At 40.4% G+C, this 25,326-nt stretch overlaps 1 protein-coding gene across 2 annotated transcripts in view; it reads left to right on the forward strand.

The window, feature by feature from the left end:
* The first annotated feature begins 12,162 nt into the window (after window positions 1-12,162).
* The window catches only part of slc8a1b (solute carrier family 8 member 1b), a 141,877-nt gene continuing 128,713 nt past the window's right edge, over window positions 12,163-25,326 (forward strand). For both annotated transcript variants that reach the window (XM_087803291.1, XM_087803290.1), the window contains exon 1: window positions 12,163-12,440. The gene's annotated coding sequence lies outside the window, so the exon portion shown is untranslated. The remainder of the gene's footprint in view (window positions 12,441-25,326) is intronic.

The following is a 25,326-nucleotide window of genomic DNA, read 5'->3' on the forward strand; positions in this document are numbered from 1 at the left end:
ATCCGATTTGAAACGTTGGCACAACTACGACTTGTTACGTACGCATGCGTTACAATATATTTCGATACATTTGCATAATATTCACAACGATTTTAAGGTGACATCTTGTGATTTCTCCACTCTTTTGGTTGAATTAATAAAACTACAAGTCAAAACTTGTCCAAAAATCAGCTTCAACAGCAATTGGAGTCGACTGTATCCTCTCGTCCTCAGTCATCTCTGGGGTCCTGCAGCAAGTCCTTGTTCCTTTAGCTTCGGAGGACCTGAGGACTGCTGCCACCTGGCTGCCAGAAGTTAAATTGCACCCCGAAAAATGAACAAACGCAGTGAATTCGTCAATTTATTTTACATGCCAAACACTTATATTAGAAATAAAAACCATAAAAGAACCATCATAACCCCCTGACCATGAATCACAAATCTTAGAAACGACTAAATGTTCAGCCTGTGAAGTAGTGAAAATCAAGACGACCTCTACTGTCCCCGACATGACAGAATCAAAACAGATGTGCAGTGAAAGTTCACGAACCACGTCCAACCGCGTTGTCCCCAGAACCAGCTCGCTGCCCGACACAGTGCTGTCTCCCAGGGAGACGGCCGGCGCTCGGACGGGATGGTAACGAAGAGTGCGATGATGTGTCAGAGAAATTTATCTGCTTCATGACTCAGCATTTTGCTTGGATGTCCCTCTTGGCAAGATTACTCCATGCCTGCCTTTTTATTTTTCCCTTTTCCGAGACTTAAATATATATTTTATGGATTAAGGAGGTGTTTTTTTGACACAGAATTCCCTGTCATAGTTGAGTTTGCTTCGTATCTGAGATGATATATTATTCATCACTTGTAGATTAATCAAATTTTGGGATTATTTGAACAATTTGTGCGATTCTGGAAACACAAACATCCTTGTTTTTGGGGAAAACATACCTTTTTAAAACTGTCAATCAAGCAATTGTATTTGTGATCGTTACATAAATGCGACTGAGTTAAAGATGTGATTAAAAAAACAACGTCTCCAAATCTGAGTCCATGGTTATCAGTCTGAGTAAATTAGGGGTCATTCTCCGGTTGGGATTAAGATCCTGGGACTTGTTTACAAGTACAGGAGGAAAGTGTGGGATCGAAAATGCACCGAGTAAAAAGAGAGCTAAGCCAAAAGGCAAAGCTCTTTGTTTATCGGTCAAATCCTCACCTATGGTCACAAACTGTGGGCAGTGACTGAAAGAACGAGGTTGTGGGTACAAGCCCCGCATGCTTGCAAACACGTGGACAGATTCATATGCAGTTCAAAGGAGACGAAGACTAATGTTCGTTCTCGACTGTCAACACTTTCTGATCTCAGTCACGATGGACCTGAAACACTCAGCGAGCGATTCACAGTTGTTTCTGTCACATTGATTTACAAGATGAACTCTTGCAAATCCACCAGAGAACTAACATTAAAAGCTCCACACAACTAAATTTGATGGACGTCTTTTATTTCCAGGAAACCAGAGATAAAAAAAAATATCAATTTACAAACGAAACACGTTGTACGTTAAAATTGTTTTAATCTCACATACTTCACACCTCGCCAGCACCAGCACATCCATCTGTGACTCGCTTCACAGGCTAGACTCTAGAGATAGCTTAGCTTAATAGATAGCTTGATTCCGGGGGTCCAGAGTCCCCAAATTTAGACTTTTTTCGACCGGTTATCAAGTACCAGAGTATGCTCGGTGGGCCGTCGCACATTTGGGTTGATGCAATCACAACATTTCACTAACATGATACAACTATCTTTGAAACAGCAAATCAGATGTTTTCATTGAACAGCTGATCCAATGGAATCCACTCAATGGACAGACTTGACGACAACGAAAGCAGCCCATTGGTTTGTTTTCTGGAGGGCTGGTCCAATCAGCTGGGCCTTCCCAAACATGCATGTTTGAATGGAATTCAAACCACAGTCAAAGTACAATAAGCAAATGATGAAAATGACTTTTGGTGCTTATTGACAAATATATGACGAATAATTTGTATGCAATGACTGATGTTCGGGTTTGTTTAAATGCACGTTGCCTCGTCCACTGAATGACCAAAGGAAAGTTTATTTTCTCTTCAAAAAAGTAACGGTACATATTGCTTTCATACACACTTTCATACCTACTTAATGAATGAGTAGTAGAAGTAGTAGAAGAACTCACATTTCTCCTTCAAACTCTTCACTGGCTGCCAGTTTCTTTCAGGATCATTTTAAAATTCTGGTTCTTACTTTCAGATCCATTCATGGTCAGACCTTCCATCAGTGATCTGATCCAGACTTACACCCCAGCTCGGGCTCTGAGGTCTGTGGATCAGAATCTACTGATGGTTCCTGAACTTCCGGACCAGAGGAGAGAAATCCTTCCAGACTGTTGCTCCTAAGCTTTGGAACCATCTCTGTGTTTGATGATCTACTGACTCCTTCAAGAAACATCTGTGTTTGATGATCTACTGACTCCTTCAAGAAACATCTGTGTTTGATGATCTACTGACTCCTTCAAGAAACATCTGTGTTTGATGATCTACTGACTCCTTCAAGAAACATCTGTGTTTGATGATCTACTGACTCCTTCAAGAAACATCTCTGTGTTTGATGATCTACTGACTCCTTCAAGAAACATCTGTGTTTGATGATCTACTGACTCCTTCAAGAAACATCTGTGTTTGATGATCTACTGACTCCTTCAAGAAACATCTGTGTTTGATGATCTACTGACTCCTTCAAGAAACATCTGTGTTTGATGATCTACTGACTCCTTCAAGAAACATCTGTGTTTGATGAGCTACTGACTCCTTCAAGAAACATCTGTGTTTGATGATCTATGACTCCTTCAAGAAACATCTGTGTTTGATGATCTACTGACTCCTTCAAGAACCATCTGTGTTTGATGATCTACTGACTCCTTCAAGAAACATCTGTGTTTGATGATCTACTGACTCCTTCAAGAAACATCTGTGTTTGATGATCTACTGACTCCTTCAAGAAACATCTGTGTTTGATGATCTACTGACTCCTTCAAGAAACATCTGTGTTTGATGATCTACTGACTCCTTCAAGAAACATCTGTGTTTGATGATCTACTGACTCCTTCAAGAAACATGTGTGTTTGATGATCTACTGACTCCTTCAAGAAACATCTGTGTTTAATGATCTACTGACTCCTTCAAGAAACATCTGTGTTTGATGATCTACTGACTCCTTCAAGAAACATCTGTGTTTGATGATCTACTGACTCCTTCAAGAAACATGTGTGTTTGATGATCTACTGACTCCTTCAAGAAACATCTGTGTTTGATGATCTACTGACTCCTTCAAGAAACATCTGTGTTTGATGATCTACTGACTCCTTCAAGAAACATCTGTGTTTGATGATCTACTGACTCCTTCAAGAAACATCTGTGTTTGATGATCTACTGACTCCTTCAAGAAACATCTGTGTTTGATGATCTACTGACTCCTTCAAGAAACATGTGTGTTTGATGATCTACTGACTCCTTCAAGAAACATCTCAAGGCTTTTCCTTGATTCTCTGAGACTCCTGTGTTTGTCTCTGTGTTGTCTTGACCTTTAAAGTATATATTTTAACTGTGTGTAGTGTTTTGATTCTCTAAGCACTTTGTGAGCCTGATCTAGAAAAGAGCTCTACAAATATTGTAATACAAATATTACTTATTTACTTACTTGTGTGAGAAGACACTCGCATATGTTGACCAGTTAACCTCTGAATTTGAATAACAAGAGTCGTCTTTCGTGACTTTCTTCAGCAAATATGTTTCCTTCACATGGTTTCCAGGTCCTCGATGAGTTACCTGGTGATGAATGGTCGTCTTCAGCCGAAGGTCTCTCCCATAATTCATGCTGCCACATCCAGATTAGACTCAAATGGAAATGATGCGATCGGGAGAACGGCGTGAGGCATTACCATAATCACGATGAGAGTCTCGCACAAAGACTCCCCGAGGTGTAGCGCAGTGTTTGCCAGTGTTTAGGACGTGAGCGCCCGATGAATCAGCCTCCAGATCCTTGAGCAGAAGCGTCGTCTCAGCCAGAGCAGCTCCATCTCCTGCTGGTTCACGTGACAACTGTGTCAACACACTCGCTTTTTTTTGGTTTTGTGTCACATAATCGAAGAAATTTGCTTCAAATTAATTTTCTGTAGATTCAGATTAAATTCAAAAAACATATTGAAGTCGACATGAATGTCAGATTCATATTTATAGCCTTAAATCTACCAGAAATAATCATCAGAAACGTCTTAAACTGGTGGTTGTGAAGTTAATAGATTTATGGTTTCTTAAGTGAATTGTCGACGTCTTATTGTGGGTCATGAATGTGATTTAAAATTATTTTAAAGAGTTAGTTCACCCAAACTTCACTCATTTTCTACACACCTTCATGTCGACTAATGAGTTGGATTATTTTCAGAGTAATCTGTTCTTTTTTAGAGTTACAGACAAAAAGACTGGAGCTAAGTTGTCTTTGTCTTCATCTTCGTCCAAAAAGACACTTAAAACATACAAATATCTAAGTAACGTCCCTCTTGGATTGAAGCCTCGACATGAGAAAGTGTTCAAAAGAAAATATAATCCATATGCAGGAAGTACTCCTGGTAAATATTGCGAACGCTTTCAGGGCATACAGTCGACTAAACACAGTTTACACCGGAAGCCCTAGCAATATTTACCTGGAGTACTTCGGGTCTATATCGCTTGTTATTATTTAACCTTCAGCTACAAACGATCTTTTTCTCAGGAACAATTCTTCTCATGTGGAGCTTCAATCCAAGAGGGACGATACAGACGAGCAGTTTGAAGGTATTTAGATCTTTTTAAGTGTCTTTTTGGACGAAGATGAAGACGAAGACAACTGACCTCCAGTCGCTACATTAAAATGAACAAATTTTTGTCTAAAACTCTTAAAAGGAACAGATTACTCTGAAGATAATCAACATTAGAATTGTAGGTGAACTTTCACTTTCAATGGTTAAACCTGTTTTTAGTGAGTCTTTGTTCTGTTCAGAGGTAGCTGGTCGTATTCACTAGTGATGACGCTCAATAAAACACTGTCATCATTTTCACCCCCCACTAGACGGCGCTCTCTGCTCTATGATTTATTTCTTTACGTCTTATTACAGCTAATCACTTCAAACTGAGGGTGCGACCTAAAACTACGACAGTTTCATGAAGCTTCATTAACACATCCCTACCTTCTAGTGGACTCTGAAGATATGACACTGTTTCATGAAGCTTCATCAACACATCACTACCTTCTAGTGGACTCTGAAGATATGACACTGTTTCATGAAGCTTCATCAACACATCACTACCATCTAGTGGACTCTGAAGATAATGACACTGTTTCATGAAGCTTCATCAACACATCACTACCATCTAGTGGACTCTGAAGATAATGACACTGTTTCATGAAGCTTCATCAACACATCACTACCATCTAGTGGACTCTGAAGATAATGACACTGTTTCATGAAGCTTCATCTACACATCACTACCATCTAGTGGACTTTGAAGATAATGACACTGTTTCATGAAGCTTCATGAACACATCACTACCATCTAGTGGACTCTGAAGATAATTACACTGTTTCATGAAGCTTCATCTACACATCACTACCATCTAGTGGACTCTGAAGTTAATGACACTGTTTCATGAAGCTTCATCAACACATCACTACCATCTAGTGGACTCTGAAGGTAATGACACTGTTTCATGAAGCTTCATCAACACATCACTACCATCTCGTGGACTCTGAAGATAATGACACTGTTTCATGAATCTTCACCAGCTCATCACTACCATCTAGTGGACTCTGAAGATAATGACACTGTTTCATGAAGCTTCATCAGCACATCACTATCATCTAGTGGACTCTGAAGATAATGACACTGTTTCATGAAGCTTCATCAACACATCACTACCATCTAGTGGACTCTGAAGATAATGACACTGTTTCATGAAGCTTCATCAACACATCACTACCATCTAGTGGACTCTGAAGATAATTGCACTGTTTCATTAAGGTTCATCAACACATCACTACCATCTAGTGGACTCTGAAGATAATGACACTGTTTCATGAAGCTTCACCAACACATCACTACCTTTAGTGCTGCGTCACAGTGACTCAGTTATGGGAAGGATGACCTCAGCAGTCAGTTTTCATGCCATGTTTTCATTTGGCCGCTCCACCAGCTCCAGGTCTTCTGAGTCTTCGGACTGACTTGAGTGTCTGATGAGGCTCACCAGGGTACAACCTCCCTGAATAATAAATGAAAGGCTCCGGCTTTTACCTTCTCGCGTGAAAGTCACATTCGCAGATGCCTCTTTTCTTTCGCTCCAGTCATATTTTCTCCATGTCACTCTGGGGATTCATGAGATTCTTTAAAAAGCCTTTTCTAGTTTGATTAATCCACGAAAAGAAAACAAGCGACAAGATGTTCGCTGGGATCATCACGCACTGACGTGGATCAGGTTCCCTCCCTCTCTTTCGTTCCGCATTAGCCTGCGCAGGCTTTTCTGTATCAGCTGCAGGGCCATCTGCACGAGCAGATGAGCAGCACAGTCCGACTCCCGACTCATCAAATCGGGCTGCAGGGTCAGTGGCACAACCTGTTAAACTGGAGGAGAATCTTCTATAACAGAGAGTGAACATTTCAGGTGACACAGTTGGACTCAGTTTTGTTCTCATAGCTGTTGCTGTTGAATTAAAAAAAAAAATCATGCCCACTGAAGGTTCATTAACACCAAAGCTCCTTTTGATCGCAGCAAATTCTCAGTGTTATTTTTATTAGGTTTTTACAACTTATTTATCATATTCTCATTTTTTTTTCCTTAAAAGTTATTTAAAAAAAAATAAAGCACACACATTCAAATTAAATACATTATTCTTTGACGTAAATACTTGAAATATATATTTTAATCAACCATGAAGAAAACTTTTACTATCTTTTTTGTTATTATCTGGATTTTTAAAAATTAAATGCATGACTGACTTGCTTAGAAGCATCAGGAGGTGAAAATATGGAACAAAACAAATTCTTGCAACGCCCTCTACAGGCTGTCGCTATGGCTGAGGAAGATCAATGCACTCGTCAACCAGCAGTAGGCTGCCCCTATATAAGGCCTCGCCGAGCAACACGTGCAGAGGGTGTCGCACGGATTCATAGAACTCCGGTTATAGAGATAACCTGGGGTTTCTACTTCATTTGTGCTCCGTCCTTTATAGGCTGTTGCTATGGGTAACACCACGTGTCCGTCAGTGCCCCGCTCGAGGAGCAATGTGTAAAAGATGCACAGCGTTAAGATTGTCTCTGCACTTAGAACTGAGAGACAGGGACCATTGCGGTCACGTCTAGAAAAGGGTTTGGCAGGGTGGAGAACCAGGAGACTCATCGCCACAGCAGATACGCCCACTCGTCGTGATGCAGGACGGAGCATTAGATACGAGGAGCCGGGAGAGATGACCCGGGTCCACACCGACTGGCAATGCTTGTGGGGTCCAGGGGATCTGATACCGCCTTGTTGATTCATGAACGCGACAGCAATGAAATGTCCGAATTAACCAGAATCCCAGAGTTGGTGTTTCAGGGCGTCTCCCCCCCACCAGCAAATGCCGCCCCATCACAGAGATGTAGAACCAAACACCTTCTAATGTCCTGTTGAAGCAGAAGTATCCAGATAACCAGACCTCAGATGGAGCTGTTGGCTGAAGGGTAACTCTTCGTCTTTAATCGACGCTAGCTAAAGTACCGTAAATAACAAACCTGAAAACAGGAGGCGCTGTAGAAGACGGTCTGGTGGTGCTTCACTCCACAGGGTTTCCAAGCGCCAACAGCTTGGCTTGATGACAATCCTGGAACACACCAAGTTTCACGGCTTCGGACCTCTCATACAGCATGCGATTAAGGAAACCGCTAGGAGTCAGGACAAAGCGTCCACGCTCAGTCCATGCTGGGCACCACTCCTCTACCTCGACTTCACCAGGAAACGCTGGTCGTGAGTATCGAGCAACTCGTGATCAGCCTCCATATACCAGTGCTTGCATGCTCCGGGCTGGGCGACTCATGTCAGTCCTCCTGGCTGCATACCCAGAATAAATTGATCGTGTCTGGCGGAAGCAGAGGCTTGAACACACACAGGCTAAGCTGATCTGAAGAAGATAGCATCACTCTAAAACCAGACACGTGCAGCCATCAATTTCCGAGACAACTCAAATAAAATACGGCCATTTTGAGGAAGGCGAGGCCTTATGTAGGGGCGGTGGTGAGTGCATTGATCTTTCTCAGTGACCAGGCAGAGCCTCGATGTAACCCCTAGGCGACAGCCTGTAGAGGGCGGAGCATGAATGAAGTAGAATCTCATTAAAGCTAGTTAAAGAAAAATGTTTTCACACATGTGGCTTCACTACCAGCCCCTCACACACACACTATTGTTGGCAGATGACACTCTTGTAATGAGACTTAACTGTTGAAGGGATTTGGTAACTGATAAGCCAAAATATGGCCTCCTTGTCTGAAGTAATTAACATCAATAAGCTATTTCAACTTTTATCACTTTAACAAAAAAACAAGTTGTTTTTTATATTTTTATCCACCAGGGGGCGACTTCACTTATTGCCACAGATAGAAGATTTATATGATTCTCTTTCTGATTTATGAGCTTAATTAAACAATCATCTCTCTTGCTAACTTTATGTTGCGGTCAATGCATAATAATGCATATTGTTAATGGTCCCATTTAAATTATAATAGACAAGAAAAGCAGGGTTTGCTTTGGGATGCTTTGCTTTATTGGATTTGGATATACAGATAAATGAAACCACAAAGACACAAACACATTGTTTGACAAATTGGAAAGTTTATATAAATTACGTTTTTACAGTATAAAATAAATCTCACTTATTGTTATTTTTATGTTGATTGATTGTTGTGGTCAAATGGCGCCGTTCAAAATGCTCATGTTCATCTGGAGAGACTATGAAGGACAAGTCGTTTAAACTCCAATTAATGCTATCTCAGTCCAAAAGAAAAAAAAAGCTGCTTTGTAAAAGAAATATCCCATAAAGAAAAAGGAAACCACATAACAAATCAAGCAGTTGTTCACAAAGTGCCGAAGATAATCAACAACACCTTCTCAGGGTTCTGGCAGCAAAGATACAATGTTTACACAGAGACACTAAACTTTCTTGACATGTTAGCGTTACATGATCGACTCGGTACATGCACAGAATTGTGGACAAAAACTGTTGGCTCACCATTTGGACTCGACACAAAATGAAGCCACTTTTGATCCAAACCATTGTTTTTTTAGATTTGTATTGTCTTTAGTTGTTTACGTCAAATTTAAGAGACAAATTCATGGCCACTTCCATTTTGATCTCAACTATTTTTCTTGTTAGCGAGCTGTTGTGCTGAGCAGAGCCCAGTATTATTATTCCCTGCGCCTCTTCTTATTATTCATTCTCCTTATGTTTTTGGCACTTTTCACAACATGCACCGTTGATCGCATACAAACAAAAAATACATCAACATGTGCGGCTGGATTTGACTCGCAATGCTTTTGTTTTTCTCACCCAAATATACATTTTTTGTAATTTAAGTTGCAAAAAAAACGTTTTTCAAACATCTCCTGCTCTGGCATACGCTCATGTAGAAACAATATTCCAGCTTTAAAATGTAGATATAAATCCAAATTATGAACATAGGATTGAACTGTTTTGTAGCTTTTATAGTATTTTCGTTACAAGGCAAAGCGCACAGCAACACTATATATCTATTCATTTATGGGAGTCACAGGGGGCGGGAGTCTTTTCTGAACAGGTTGACAGTCTATTTATTTAAATTAATTAGTGTAGTCTTAATATTATTCCTCTGCAATTAGGTTTTTTCAAGTGATGTGTTGATGAAGCTTCATGAAACAGTGTCATGTTGTTCAGAGGTCAGTAGGTGGCGCCATCACTTTAAAAATGATGTTTCATTAGAACAGTTGTTCAAAACAAAGGAAAATAGTGCAGAGACGCCATCTAGTGGACTCTGAAGATAATGACACTGTTTCATGAAGCATCATCAACACATCACTACCATCTAGTGGACTCTGAAGATAATGACACTGTTTCATGAAGCTTCATCAACACATCACTACCATCTAATGGACTCTGAAGATAATGACACTGTTTCATGAAGCTTCATCAACACATCACTACCATCTAGTGGACTCTGAAGATAATGATCCTGTTTCATGAAGCTTCATCAACACATCACTACCATCTAGTGGACTCTGAAGATAATGACACTGTTTCATGAAGCTTCATCAACACATCACTACCATCTAGTGGACTCTGAAGATAATGACACTGTTTCATGAAGCTTCATCAACACAACACTACCATCTAGTGGACTCTGAAGATAATGACACTGTTTCATGAAGCTTCATCAACACATCACTACCATCTAGAGGACTCTGAAGTTAATGACACTGTTTCATGAAGCTTCATCAACACATCACTACCATCTAGTGGACTCTGAAGATAATGATCCTGTTTCATGAAGCTTCATCAACACATCACTACCATCTAGTGGACTCTGAAGATAATGACACTGTTTAATGAAGCTTCATCAACACATCACTACCATCTAGTGCACTCTGAAGATAATGACACTGTTTCATGAAGCTTCATCAATACAACACTACCATCTAGTGGACTCTGAAGATAATGACACTGTTTCATGAAGCTTCATCAACACATCACTACCATCTAGTGGACTCTGAAGTTAATGACACTGTTTCATGAAGCTTCATCAACACATCACTACCATCTAGTGGACTCTGAAGATAATGATCCTGTTTCATGAAGCTTCATCAACACATCACTACCATCTAGTGGACTCTGAAGATAATGTACTGTTTCATGAAGCTTCATCGACACATCACTACCATCTAGTGGACTCTGAAGATAATGACACTGTTTCATGAAGCTTCATGAACACATCACTACCATCTAGTGGACTCTGAAGATAATGACACTGTTTCATGAAGCTTCATCAACACATCACTACCATCTAGTGGACTCTGAAGATAATGACACTGTTTCATGAAGCTTCATCAACACATCACTACCATCTAGTGGACTCTGAAGTTAATGACACTGTTTCATGAAGCTTCATCAACACATCACTACCATCTAGTGGACTCTGAAGATAATGATCCTGTTTCATGAAGCTTCATCAACACATCACTACCATCTAGTGGACTCTGAAGATAATGTACTGTTTCATGAAGCTTCATCGACACATCACTACCATCTAGTGGACTCTGAAGATAATGACACTGTTTCATGAAGCTTCATGAACACATCACTACCATCTAGTGGACTCTGAAGATAATGACACTGTTTCATGAAGCTTCATCAACACATCACTACCATCTAGTGGACTCTGAAGATAATGACACTGTTTCATGAAGCTTCATCAACACATCACTACCATCTAGTGGACTCTGAAGATAATGACACTGTTTCATGAAGCTTCGTAAGACCAGCACTAGTTTTATTTTTTTAATATTAGTCATATGTGTCCAAAATCAAATATTCAACGTGGATTTATTTATTCAACAATAAGTAAATATACATATATTTCTAGGAATCATCATTCAATTGTGTTTTTTCCTGATAGCTCATCACTGTAGTTAATCATTGTTTATGTTCATTGTCTCTGGAGTTTCATCAGTTGTTTGTTCCAACATATAATGTGAATATTTCCTGGAAGAGAGAAGCGACTCTGACCCTCTTTCTTTACGTATGTTTGGTTTCGATCCATGAATGACGAGGTGGAGAGAGGAAAGAAACACGCTGAGAGAGAGAAGGAGGGCGATCTCTCTTTCTCTCTCTCTCCCTCTCTCTCCCTCTCTCTCTCTCTCTCTCTCTCTCTCCCTCCCTCTCTCTCTCTCTCCCTCTCTCTCTCTCCCTCTCTCTCTCTCTCTCTCCCTCTCTCTCTCTCTCTCCCTCTCTCTCTCTCTCCCTCTCTCTCTCTCTGAAGAGAGGGAGGGGGATCTGGAAGGAAGAATGAGGAAGAAGTCTCAGCAGCCTCTTCCCGACTCATGCGGGCTCGCGGATGAAGCTCCGCTCAGCCGGTCGTTCAGGTGTCGCTCCATGGAAACGAGGAGTCTGCAACATCTGCAAACCCACAACAACAACAACACGAGATAAGAGAGATAAGAAGAGCAGCTGCATGGGAATCTGGACCTGTCTTCTCCCGTCCGCGTGCGCGCCTCGGTCGCAGTATAAGAGCTCCGTGCGTCCTCGCCAGCGTCCCTCACTCCTGGCTCACCTCCACCTCCAGCACTGCTACTATCACTCCTTCTTCCACTGATCCCTGCTCCTGGACCCCCCGTGGACCCTCAGGTAAGAACTTTCCTTTATATTCTTCTATTTTCTGCGAGTATATTGATGTGGAACCGAGGCGCAGATCTCGCCCATCCTTCCCCCAACACTGCGTCTTCCCTCCGCGTTAAATCGCACCAGCAACCGGACTACACGCTCCAGGGCTCTTCTCTTTTCCACCCCACACACACACACACACACACACACACACACACACACACACACACACACACACACACACACTCCTTCCTTCCACACCCACCACTCCTTCCCCGGGTCCCGTCGAGATGTGCCCGCCTCATGGTTCCTTTCTTCCCCCTGCGACCATTACTGATGCAGATCACGTCCAGAGACTTGTGCCCTTTTTTTTCTTTTTTTTTAAAGAAAAAACGCTTTCAATGTGGAAGTTTGGAGGCAAACATGCGCAGTCTGGCCCCTCGAACCCCCCTCTTCCCCTTTTTTAGGATGAGAAGCACAGTTGCGCATTTCTTGGAGGGTCCCCCCCATCCTTCAGTGGCGCATAGATCTTCTGGAGGATCAGAGCCGATCCCTCACCGGAGTCCATCTCTGGTTCATTTATTTCAACCTGGAACAAAAAAAAAGAAAAAAAGAGAAAAATGAAAGTGTGGAGGGGCCTCCGACATATTCCCCAACTGTGAGTCTAAGAACGGCTCTGCTGGTTCACTCCAGGCAGGTTCCTTCAGACGCTCTCTGCTCCCCCGCGGACGCACAAGTGGATCACATGAGATTCAATTTCCAGACCACCGAACACTAAAACCTGATTGGTTAGCTCCACGTATCGATCCTGGTAATTAAATACGTTTAAGATGGAAGAGCAGCTGCAGTACTGAAGGGATTGTGTGATTTGAGACGAAGATCATCCAGACTGTGGCTGTAAATATTTTAACACAGTGTGTCTGCCGAGCTTCAGTGTTAACTCATTACTTTATTATAAGCAAATATAGTTAATATAGTATTTTATTTATCGAGAAAAATATTGATTTTACTGTCATATCCTAATATTTATAAATATTTAGATCTATTTTCAAGCTGAGTGATAAATAAAAACCAAACCCACATTAACACAAATAAATATGAATCTTCTTTAACCGCCTATCTGGACTGGGGTCGCGGGGGCAGCAGCCTCAGCAAGAAGAGGCGCGAGGAGCCAATATATGACTGGAAAACTTTAATTGTTAAAAATAGTAAAGTTAACATGATCAATCTAGCTCGGCCAATTAACTATGTAAAGAAATTTCATAAAGTGATTTTTTTTTCTTTTTCGCTTGAGAACCATGGGCTGGAATTAGAAGGAGCTGATATTCATTTGCAGCCGCTTCAGACTCCATTGAAAGCTTCGGTTTGTGAAGTTGATTTTTCTTCTGCTGCTCGTGCCCATGATAACACCCAATCTTAGTAGCTCACCCCCAATCCGTAGTCCAGCCCCCCAGCGTTTCATTCTAAACAGGCTCTTTTTATTGACAAAATCCTAAAAGAAATCTTCATTTGGAAGCAAATCCTTTTATCTTCGTAAATGCAACATATTCTTGTGTTTATTTTTATTTGACCATATATTTGGTTTTAAGCATCATTTTGAGAATCTAGGAAAAGTGTTCAGGAGTGAATGAAAGGTTTCATCAGCAGCGACATCTCAACTGCTGTAAAAACCATTGATCAGTGAGCAGATTGATACACACACACACACACACACACACTCACACGGACGACACAACCTGCAGACACACACTCTTCTGCAGACATGTAGCTGCTCCAGACTGCCTGCTCACTCTGCTGTAAATCATTTGACTGTAAAAGAGGGAGCATCGCTGCTTCATTTGTCTGCTGAGCCAAACCTTCGACCTTTACATCAGGTTTATCTTTCTTTTTGCCATTTTAAAGACAATATGTTTGATCATATTCGTGCCATCTCACACAGACACTTCATTTCCATCCATTTAACGACATTATAGTATATTTATTTACTGAATTACTTTCTCAAGCAACGTTGAATAATGATATATGTTTGTATTTAAGACCATTTTTTTCTATTGTAATCCATGAAGTATTTATTAAATTTAATTTTACTCTAGAACATGTGACTATAAATAATTTTTTAAATACTAATATTTTCCATAGTATAGGAAGCACTTATTGAGGTCTTAATTGTGTACTATATACAACGTTGTCTGCGTACTCCTGCAGTACTAAATCTTTAAAAAATAAAGAAAAATAATGTAAAATTGGTTAAGGGATAGTTAGCACTTCTTTCTGCTCTATATTTAATATCATATACAATCTTTACTGGTTTATGTTTTTCAGTACTTTGAATCATGAAAAAATAATTTGAAAATATTTGTATTCACCAAAGTATTAGGAAGTATTATTGAGTTTTCTACCATATAACGTGTGTTTCGAGTTCTTTGAGTCATTAAAATACATGTAAAAATAAATATTTTTTTACTTCTATATTTTTTACTACGTTAAATTCCCAGTGTTTTTGTCATCACGCTTTGTAATATCGTTAGTCATGATGTCTGAATATTTATATTCCTAATGCATTTAAAGCACTTTTTGACATTTAATTTTACTTTTACAAACAATTTCCAGTCTTTTTTTCTTGTTTTTGAATCGTTAAACATGTTTTTTACTTTTAATGGATTAGTTTTAAATGATCATGAAAACTTCAAAGTTATTTCGTCGTGTCAGCGTTTTTTATCGTTCTTTTTGAATGAGAAGAGCTTGATTGTCTTCACTGATCCGACGCTTCTGTCGGCGGAATGTTCTTCATTTTCCTCTTTGTGGCTCGACTGGTTCGTTTATGTTTGTTTTCTCCTCGTCCGTCACGTTTGCACTGAATCGTAGCGACTGAGCTCGTGTTTGTTTGAACATTAACAGTTGAATCATCAACAACCACGTCGTGGTGTCTTTGGTTCATTTTAGTGTAGAGAAGTCACCGTATACGAGTTGTCGACACCGGCGGGAACACAATTCGATTCAGATTTCCTGCTCCCACAGTCCCTCACCAGGTGAGTTGACGGTAAACAGGTGTAGCGTGGCGGACGACAGCTCAGCGCAAACGTGCGCCGGTGGAAAAACCAGGCGACCAGTGGGAGGAAAATGCCGAACCAAGCTGATCCTGAGATTAAGCAGCAGATTTAAAGCGACTGCAGCAGAAAAAAAAAAAAGAAGAATGGTGGGAAAAAAAAACCTCACGGTCTCTCGCTGACAGAGAGTCAGTAGAAGGTCAAATATAAAGTGAAATGTACAGAAGTTTTGCACGAGTCAGCACTTTAGCTTAAGTTTAATGACAGGACGTTTTTATCGATCAATCCATCAATCAAGTTTATTTATAAAGCACTTTAAAGACGACAACAGTCGATACAAAGTGCTGTACAATGACATGAAAGTGCTAAGAAAACACACAAAGATAAAACAATATCAAGTAAAACAAGTAAAAAGAAAACAGCTCCAGAGAATAAAAGTGTATTTTAGTTGCAAAACTAAAATAGTTTCTAATTCAATAACTGACCGGATTAACTTAATCCTTCAAGATAACCTGAGGTTGTTTTTCTACGTCATTAAATCTCATTCACAAACACTTCCATCCAATCCTGCGTTCGTAGATTCAACGACCGGAGTTTACTATTTACAAATATGCAAAGACCTGTGTTTGTGTTTGTTTGCGACTGGTTGTACAAATAAAGGTTTAAAGGTTGGTTAATATTTGTTAAAGATTTTTGGAGCATTTTAAAGTTCAATAAATGATAAGAAACTTTGATGTTGAGTTTGAATACAAAACGAGACTCACTTATGATTTTAAATGGATTTTATTCTAAGCTAATGACATACGTTTGTGTGGTTCGATGATCGGACGATCAATATCGGCTCCGACTCGCCGCTCATCGCCGGTCACTCCCGGTCACTCCCGGTCACTCCCGGTCACTCCCGGGCCCCGGGAACAGAAACGCTGAGATCCGAGCGGACGACTTCGGGCTCAGCTGTCGCAGGAATGTGACAGCTGGACGTTGAAAGTCCGTGTTTCTCTGCGAGATCAACATAAGACGTGTCAAGTCGGTCCTGGGCCGGCTCTCGTGAAACCGAACGTCCCTCGGAGTCCCTCTGAGTCCCTCTGAGTCCCTCGGAGTCCCTCGGAGTCCCTCTGAGTCCCTCTGAGTCCCTCTGAGTCCCTCGGAGTCCCTCGGAGTCCCTCGGAGTCCCTCTGAGTCCCTCGGAGTCCCTCGGAGTCCCTCTGAGTCCCTCGGAGTCCCTCGGAGTCCCTCTGAGTCCCTCTGAGTCCCTCGGAGTCCCTCGGAGTCCCTCGGAGTCCCTCTGAGTCCCTCGGAGTCCCTCGGAGTCCCTCTGAGTCCCTCTGAGTCCCTCTGAGTCCCTCGGAGTCCCTCTGAGTCCCTCGGAGTCCCTCGGAGTCCCTCTGAGTCCCTCTGAGTCCCTCTGAGTCCCTCTGAGTCCCTCTGAGTCCCTCGGAGTCCCTCTGAGTCCCTCTGAGTCCCTCGGAGTCCCTCTGAGTCCCTCTGAGTCCCTCGGAGTCCCTCGGAGTCCCTCTGAGTCCCTCTGAGTCCCTCTGAGTCCCTCTGAGTCTCTCGGAGTCCCTCTGAGTCCCTCTGAGTCTCTCGGAGTCCCTCTGAGTCCCTCTGAGTCCACTCGGAGTCCCTCTGAGTCCCTCTGAGTCCCTCGGAGTCCCTCTGAGTCCCTCTGAGTCCCTCGGAGTCCCTCTGAGTCCCTCTGAGTCCCTCGGAGTCCCTCGGAGTCCCTCTGAGTCCCTCTGAGTCCCTCTGAGTCCCTCTGAGTCCCTCTGAGTCTCTCGGAGTCCCTCTGAGTCCCTCTGAGTCCCTCTGAGTCCCTCTGAGTCTCTCGGAGTCCCTCTGAGTCCCTCTGAGTCCACTCGGAGTCCACTTGTTTCCCTGCAACTGTGTCTCCGCGGAGAGTCGGGTTCGATCCATGTGACGAGACATTCGGGTCAATGGCTGCCGTTGAAACGGTTAGCCAGGGTCACATGCAGACGCTTGACTGGAACCATTAGTATTGTTGAGATTAAAATAAAAAATGAATAAGAAGATGTTGTTTTGCATCACAGCCTCACAGCAAGAAGGTTGCTGGTTCGATTCCAGGCTGAGCTACCCTTCCTGTGTGTAGTTAGTATGTTCTCCCCGTGTTGCGTGGGTTTACTCCGGACACTCCGGTTTCCTCCCACAGTCCAAAAACATACAGAGGTTGATTGAGAACTTTGGGGAAATTGTCCGTAGGTCCATAGAAATTGTCCATAGGTCCATAGAAATTGTCCATAGGTCCATAGAAATTGTCCATAGGTCCATAGAAATTGTCCATAGGTCCATAGAAATTGTCCATAGGTCCATAGAAATTGTCCATAGGTCCATAGAAATTGTCCATAGGTCCATAGAAATTGTCCATAGGTCCATAGAAATTGTCCATAGGTCCATAGGTATAGACATCCTGTCCAGGGTGTCCCCTGCCTCTCGCCCTATGATTCTGGGATAGACTCCAGTTTGCCCGTGAACCCCAACCCCAGGATAAAGCAGTTGTCAATGAATGTTGTTTTGCATTTTCAGATATTTAAACAGTTTTTCTTTTTATTAAAAAAAGTAGATTTAATTATTGAATTACACAATTGAATTTCTTTGTTTTAAATAACAATACTTTTACGTTTACATTTTATTGTTATAATAATAATTATTTTATTCTTTTAAATGATTAATTTCATTTTTCCTTTGCTCTGTTTTGGTAGAAACTAATCCGACCATATTTATATGATAAACAACATATAAAAATAATAATTGTTTTATTTTATGATGTTAAGCTTAAATAAATCTCAGTTTAACTCTAAACTCCCTTGAGCTCACGTTACTAACCTTGCGTTGCTAACGTTACTAACCTTGCGTTGCTAACGATGCTAACCTTGTGTTGCTAACGTTACTAACCTTGCGTTGCTAACGTTACCAACCTTGCGTTGCTAACGTTACTAACCTTGCGTTGCTAACGTTACTAACCTAGCGTTGCTAACGTTACTAACCTAGCGTTGCTAACGTTACTAACCTAGCGTTGCTAACGTTACTAACCTTGGTTGCTAACGTTACTAACCTAGCGTTGCTAACGTTACTAACCTTGGTTGCTAACGATGCTAACCTTGCGTTGCTAACGTTACCAACCTTGCGTTGCTAACGTTACTAACCTTGCGTTGCTAACGTTACTAACCTAGCGTTGCTAACGTTACTAACCTAGCGTTGCTAACGTTACTAACCTTGGTTGCTAACGTTACTAACCTAGCGTTGCTAACGTTACTAACCTTGCGTTGCTAACGATGCTAACCTTGTTCAGCCATTGACTCTTTGACCAAATGTAGATTATTTTCTGTTTTATCTCAGTCGTTTCTTTTCTCAAATGTTATTGTTTTTTGGTTATTATTAATCATGTTACAGTAGAAATTATTATTCTTATCACATTTTTTCCTTTCTTAAAAATGTTCAATCGATGCCGCAGTAACCTCAGAAAAATGCAACTTTAATAGAAAAAACCTCATGTTTTGTTCGGTTGAAGGTCAAATATAAATTAGTCTTTTAGAATTTTGTGCTAGTGAAAGAAAAACAAAGTTAAACAACTTAAACGTTTAAAAACCCATGCGATAATTAAGGATTAAAATAGCAAAAAATAGAACAGACTCTACTGCTCTTTGTTTAGGACAACAATGAAGCTGAGCAAGTATGAAGGACCATAAATGACTTATGTATAAATAGATGTCTAACTAAATGTATACATTTATAAATATGTAACAAAATGTATGAATGCATAAATAAATGTTCGGATATCAATATGTCAAAATGTTAAAATAAAAAAATGACTTCTGATTTAATTGTTAAGAATAGAGCTATTTAACGAATAAATACACATTTTGTCATTTATATATTTTGACTTTTATTCATACATTTTGACAGTTATTTATACATTTTGTCTACTATTTATTTAGGTATTTTTTTACATTTTGTAATTTGATATTTCGTTGTCCGTATGCAAATTAAGTAGGCAGGTCAAACATCAGTCTAAGGCAGTGATTGGTTACAGCCTTGGATCAACTACAACTGCCTTGAGAGCATCACAGGTTCATCTTAGCTGCACGGCTAACTTTGGACAATCCTTGGAAGATGGACCGTGTCCATGCTATTGCTAATAATTTAGGATCTGTGATGTATTTATATGTTCTGCGTTTTTGTTTGATGGTGAGTTTGTTTCCACTGAAATCAAAACTGAGAGGATTTATCCACTGAGTTGAGTCACTGAGTTAGCGCCAGTTAGCAAAGAGTTAATTGAGTCACCGGCCCGGTGTCTCGTCAACACAAATACAACAATACGAGCTACAATACTTTGCATGTGAGTCAGTCTTTTGTCTCCTCAGTCAGCAGTTCGCAGACCTGCACAGACCCCCACAAGTATTACCCTGCGTGCTGAAATATAAATGAAGCCAAACACACTCACATGCGTATGTAGAGACGTAGGCGCAGCAATAATGCATGTATTGAGAATATTTAACTCAATTCAACCTGACGTCGCCTTCGAACGAGGCTCACTTGAAGCTTCTCCTCTCACCCTGACCTGCAAAACCACTTCCCTGGAACTGAAACACAGCCACAAATAACCAGCAGGACGCCATGTGTGGTAACCAGTAACAATATTTACCACAATTCCTATCAATAAAAGCCTTGAACAAGAGACGATAACGCGGTCTTTGAAGTGCTCGCCGGCATCATTTGTGTAATAAGACCCAGTTATTCTCCTCCTTTCATCCTCCACTCTCTCTCTCCCCGCCGTGTTCATCGCTACAAGAAAATACTGTAAATGAATTATTTAAACGATGATGTAACTAAATGATTTATACTCTATTGGTCCCCGATGGGAGGTTTGGGTTTCAGCTCGTAAGCTAATTTTGTTTTTGTAACCTGAGAGAGAAGTTTGCCAGGAAAGGAATTTCGGTTCGCCTTCGATTGACTCGCAGCGTTTTCCGAAGGAGAGGAGGAGTCGAGGGTCAGCGGGCGAACGTGTTTGAAGTGGAAATATTTGGAGGTGAGAATATGGCAAAGAGGTTCTGGAGATTTTTGGATGAGAAACTTCCACTAGAAAGCGGGTCAGAGCTGAGCCAAAAGCCTGTATTGATTTACACTGTGGATTGTTGCTGTCTTTGTTTCAAAACATTTTTGACACACTTCTTGCTCCGAAATGTTTGTTCTGAAAGAGTATGGCAGAGTATTTTTCTAGAGAGAAATAAACCTTCAAAACCTATTGTTTGTTTGTGCTTTTCAATGAATTCCATAAATATACATAGTTTTATTTTGTTATTTTTCATTATGTTTCACTTCTTTTGGCCCCTTAAACTAGTCCCAACATAAAATGTTGCCCGTTTGGGTATTTAAAGTAAATCGTTGTATATATAATAATATAATAGAATTATATATAACTTAAAGTGGTTGTTGTGATGTGTGAGGGTTTAGGTTTTTCGGTGGATCTTCAATCAGAGCCTAATGCTGTCTTGATGTGTCGCCTGTTTGTCGTCACTATTTTACCTTCTTAACAGCAGTATACTATGTAGTACACTAATGTATTGTATTGAAGCTTCATGAAACAGTCTCTTTATTTACAGAGTCCACTAGATGGCGATCTTAGGAACATAAAAAACCCGGTTGAATAAATCTAAGTGACTCATCATTTTATCTCGTTATATGTGTAAACATTATGAAGTTAATGGAAGGACAGTGTCGTGAGATCCTGTCTATGGTAGTTCATATTGGACGTAAAAAAAGAAACTGTGAATCCATCCCTTTCAAATACCACGATCACTCCGGTCTTTCATGAAGACAATTCAATATTCAGTCACCACTGGTGATTCCCAATTCATCCCTGGAGAAAAACCTTCTAAAGCGCTAAGACTCTCAAGTGCTTCTCAGACCCGATGGGACCCGCCGGTGTCATGACCCTCCTTGGCTGCTGCCCTCCTCCATGACAAACGCCTACCAGACCCAAACCAAAACGCTATTGATCTGTGCAAACGTCAGCGGTTCAGAAGCACCAACAATAGACAATGATCCATTGAATCGGACCTCATAGCGCTTTGGTTCCTCTCTGGTCAATTAGTTCCAATTGTTGCAACTCTTGGTGTCAAGGGAAGGTTTTTAAGACTCCATGTCACCGTTTTTATTCCGGAAAGACCAGGATACATCGCTACAGCTACAGTTGATCGACAAATAAGATGCAACAAGATGTTCACCTTAGCAACTGATCCACTCTTGGGTCCGGGAATGGGAATGATAGTGATCTGTTTTAGATCATTTATTTTGAAATGTTGCCCACTGAAGCTTCAGTGAAGAAAGCGTCTTCTCATCATGGAATCATTAAACACAATCAAGTCTTTTCCTTGGTGATGTGTCGATGAAGCTTCATGAAACAGTGTCATTATCTTCAGAGTCCACTAGATGGTAGTGATGTGTTGATGAAGCTTCATGAAACAGTGTCATTATCTTCAGAGTCCACTAGATGGTAGTGATGTGTTGATGAAGCTTCATGAAACAGTGTCATTATCTTCAGAGTCCACTAGATGGTAGTGATGTGTTAATGAAGCTTCATGAAACAGTGTCATTATCTTCAGAGTCCACTAGATGGTAGTGATGTGTTGATGAAGCTTCATGAAACAGTGTCATTATCTTCAGACTCCACTAGATGGTAGTGATGTGTTGATGAAGCTTCATGAATCAGTGTCATTTCCTTCAGAGTCCACTAGATGGTAGTGATGTGTTGATGAAGCTTCATGAAACAGTGTCATTACCTTCAGAGTCCACTAGATGGTAGTGATGTGTTGATGAAGCTTCATGAATCAGTGTCATTACCTTCAGAGTCCACTAGATTGCGTCTCTGCACTATTTTCCTTAGTTTTGAACAACTGTTCTAATGAAACATCCTTTTTAAATTGATGGCGCCACCTACTGACCTCTGAACAACATGGCACTGTTTCATGAAGCTTCATAAACAAACAACTACTTTTCCTTAGTGAAGCTTCAGTCACTTTAGGGCGGTATGATCCTAGATTGACATTGCAAAAAAAATGGAATCCCTTCACGCCAACGGTGTATATTGCGGTTTATATTCAACTCAAAAAATGTGTTTCCAAATTGGTTTTGAAGTCCCTTAGCAAAGCCACGTTGTTTTGAAAAAAATCATCAACAAAAGCAAATCCATAAAGACATTTTAGAGAATTTATTGTGTAGAAGAAGATAAATAAGAACAGAAGGGAGGACAATATTTTTCAACAAGAGAACAACAAAGCCTATGAATAATTTGCCGTATATATATAAACCAGAACCTGCAACAAAATGTGCAATGGAGTCATTAACGTTATGACAGTACTGCTCAACTCTCTACCGCGGCATAAGTAAACTGTGCAGTCAACTGTAAACAATGCTCATGTTGAAGCGATATATGTTCTGATGAAGACCCTCAGGACCATCCTGAGAAGATTCCTTGACATGTTGCGTGATACGTGTGTGTAAATACATGTTTAAATATTTAGTAGTTATTGTTGTAGAGAATTCAACCAGGAGCATTGACATATTGTCTAGTTACAACATTTATATTTAAACCTGAATGTAATGCTAAGAAACATTTAGCAAAGTGCCACTAGATGGTAAATTAAAAAAATTTAAATTTATTTTTATAAATGTATATTTTCTTCGTGAACCCCATTGCTGCCCATACACAATTATTTAATTTAGATGCACTTTTTTTATTGTAATACATTTCGACGAAGTCATAATTATGTTTTGTTTGTGCTTCAGGGTAGTTTATAGAAAATGGTGGATGTTGATATTTTAAGGTAAGGTAAGGTAAGGTAAGGTAAGGTAAAACTTTATTGATCCCTCAGGAGGTCTCCTTTGGGAAATTGTTTTTTTACAATAGCCAGCAATTTTTCATAAACAATAAAAAATAATACATAAAAAATAAAATAAGAAGAACATAAAGAGGAAGAACAAGATGACACAATCTAAGTCTAAAGACAAAGACAAAGAACATAGGTCAAGGAATAATTTAAATAATGATGCGCAAAATGTGGTTAAATATTTGGATATTCTTTGAAACCAAGAAAGGTGTTTAAAATCTGAAAAAATCAACACAATCAGTTAGAGCTCGACAACAAGTCTCACGTGGTAATTGGATTCATCAGTCGCAGATATCAGACTCACTCCTCACCTGGCGTGAGCTCAATAACAAAGATTTTTCCATTATAGTCCTGGACTCTCAGCACAGGGGTTGTGGTTTGTGGCAATGCTGGACTTGAACACTCACACAATAAAAAAGTTCACTTCTTTTTTATCGACACGACAGAAGTGATTCTAGCGCGACTTATTCAGGAAGATAATCTGCAGGTTTGTGTTTTTAATGTTCTTTACTTGACGATCTTCTTCTTGGCTGGAACTTGAAAAGGAACCTGAAAGGGATGAGTTTGACGGATAAGAACTCAAAAAACATCGATTTGTTGTGAGGCCTGGCAGACAGCCAACCACGACTCAGTCTAAATCTGGACACTTTTTGTCCATATCAAAGGAAGATAACAAGCTTCTTATTTAATGAAACATACTGAGTCTGTAGCTGGTATTAACTTATATTTGCAATCAAAAATGTTATCGTGCCTGGATTCTCTTTTGGCAAAGTCCATTGCAAACAACTTCGCCCAAAAAAATAATATTGTCTGAACATAAGACACATTTCTTTAAGCGGAACATGTTCAAAGAACAACTTTAATTTCTGCTACATTAGGAGAGACATACAAATACAACTTTAATAGTGGTAACTATTGCTATTATAATAACTATTGTTATTATAATAACTTTAGTTATTTCTCTTCTCTGTTCTTATTGTTCGTCCTCCTTCCGTTTTTGAGACTTTTCACGCCCCGCACCATTGAGCGCATACAAAGAAAAAATATATCAAAACGTGTGGCTCGGTTGGTTCAGTCGCACTGCTATTATTTTTCACCAGAATATACATTTTTCTCGACTTAAGTCACGAAAAACTTGGATAAATTTCCCATAAGGACTGAATGGGACGAGGTAAAAAAAAAGTCGCAAATCTGCAACGTCTTTCAAACATCTCCTGCTCTGGCATACGTTCACGTATAAACACCATTACAACTTTTAAATGTGGATAAAAGTCCAAATTATCAACTTCAGTTTTGACTCTTATGTAGCTTTTATAGTTTTTTCGTTACGTGTCAAAGCGTACAGCAACACTCTCGCGATTTCGTGGCAGGGAATTGTCTAGTTTTTAAATGTACTTCACAATGCACAGCAGTAACAAGCTATTCTTCTCTCAAATGACAAAACAAAAGCGGCGAAATGAAGGAGCAACATTTCATTAAATAGTTCAAAACAACAAGTACTTGTAGGGAGAAATGGCAACATTTTCACACACAACTGGGGGTCTGACTGATGGCTCTAAAGTCAGTGTCCTGGTTACTGGTGAAGTCTTTGGTTTGGCAGCAGCTCAACCTTCTTGTTCTCACTGGGCTCCTACGGTTCTGCTCAGCTTCTATTCATCAAGCTCACAACACAGTCTCACCCCGGAGACGTCGCCTTCGCACCTCAGGTGCCTTTTCAGTAGAATTCTGACCTTGTCCGGCGTCTGGCACCATATTTAATGACTTGTTTCTTCTTCCTAATGAAATTCTTATCAAGCTCCTATTGTTGGAGCGTGTTTTGATAGTTGTGAGCAGCGACACGATGCTGGCGTAGAACATTGTTTCAGCAGAGTTAATGAACTTTTATTGTTTGGTGAGAGGGAACGACAAATGATACAGATAATGGTTGACAGTGACGGAAGGGATTAGCGCTGCTATTTG

The sequence above is a fragment of the Callionymus lyra genome, chromosome 11, assembly GCF_982586985.1.
Source record: "Callionymus lyra chromosome 11, fCalLyr1.hap1.1, whole genome shotgun sequence".
Lineage (NCBI taxonomy): Eukaryota > Metazoa > Chordata > Actinopteri > Syngnathiformes > Callionymidae > Callionymus > Callionymus lyra.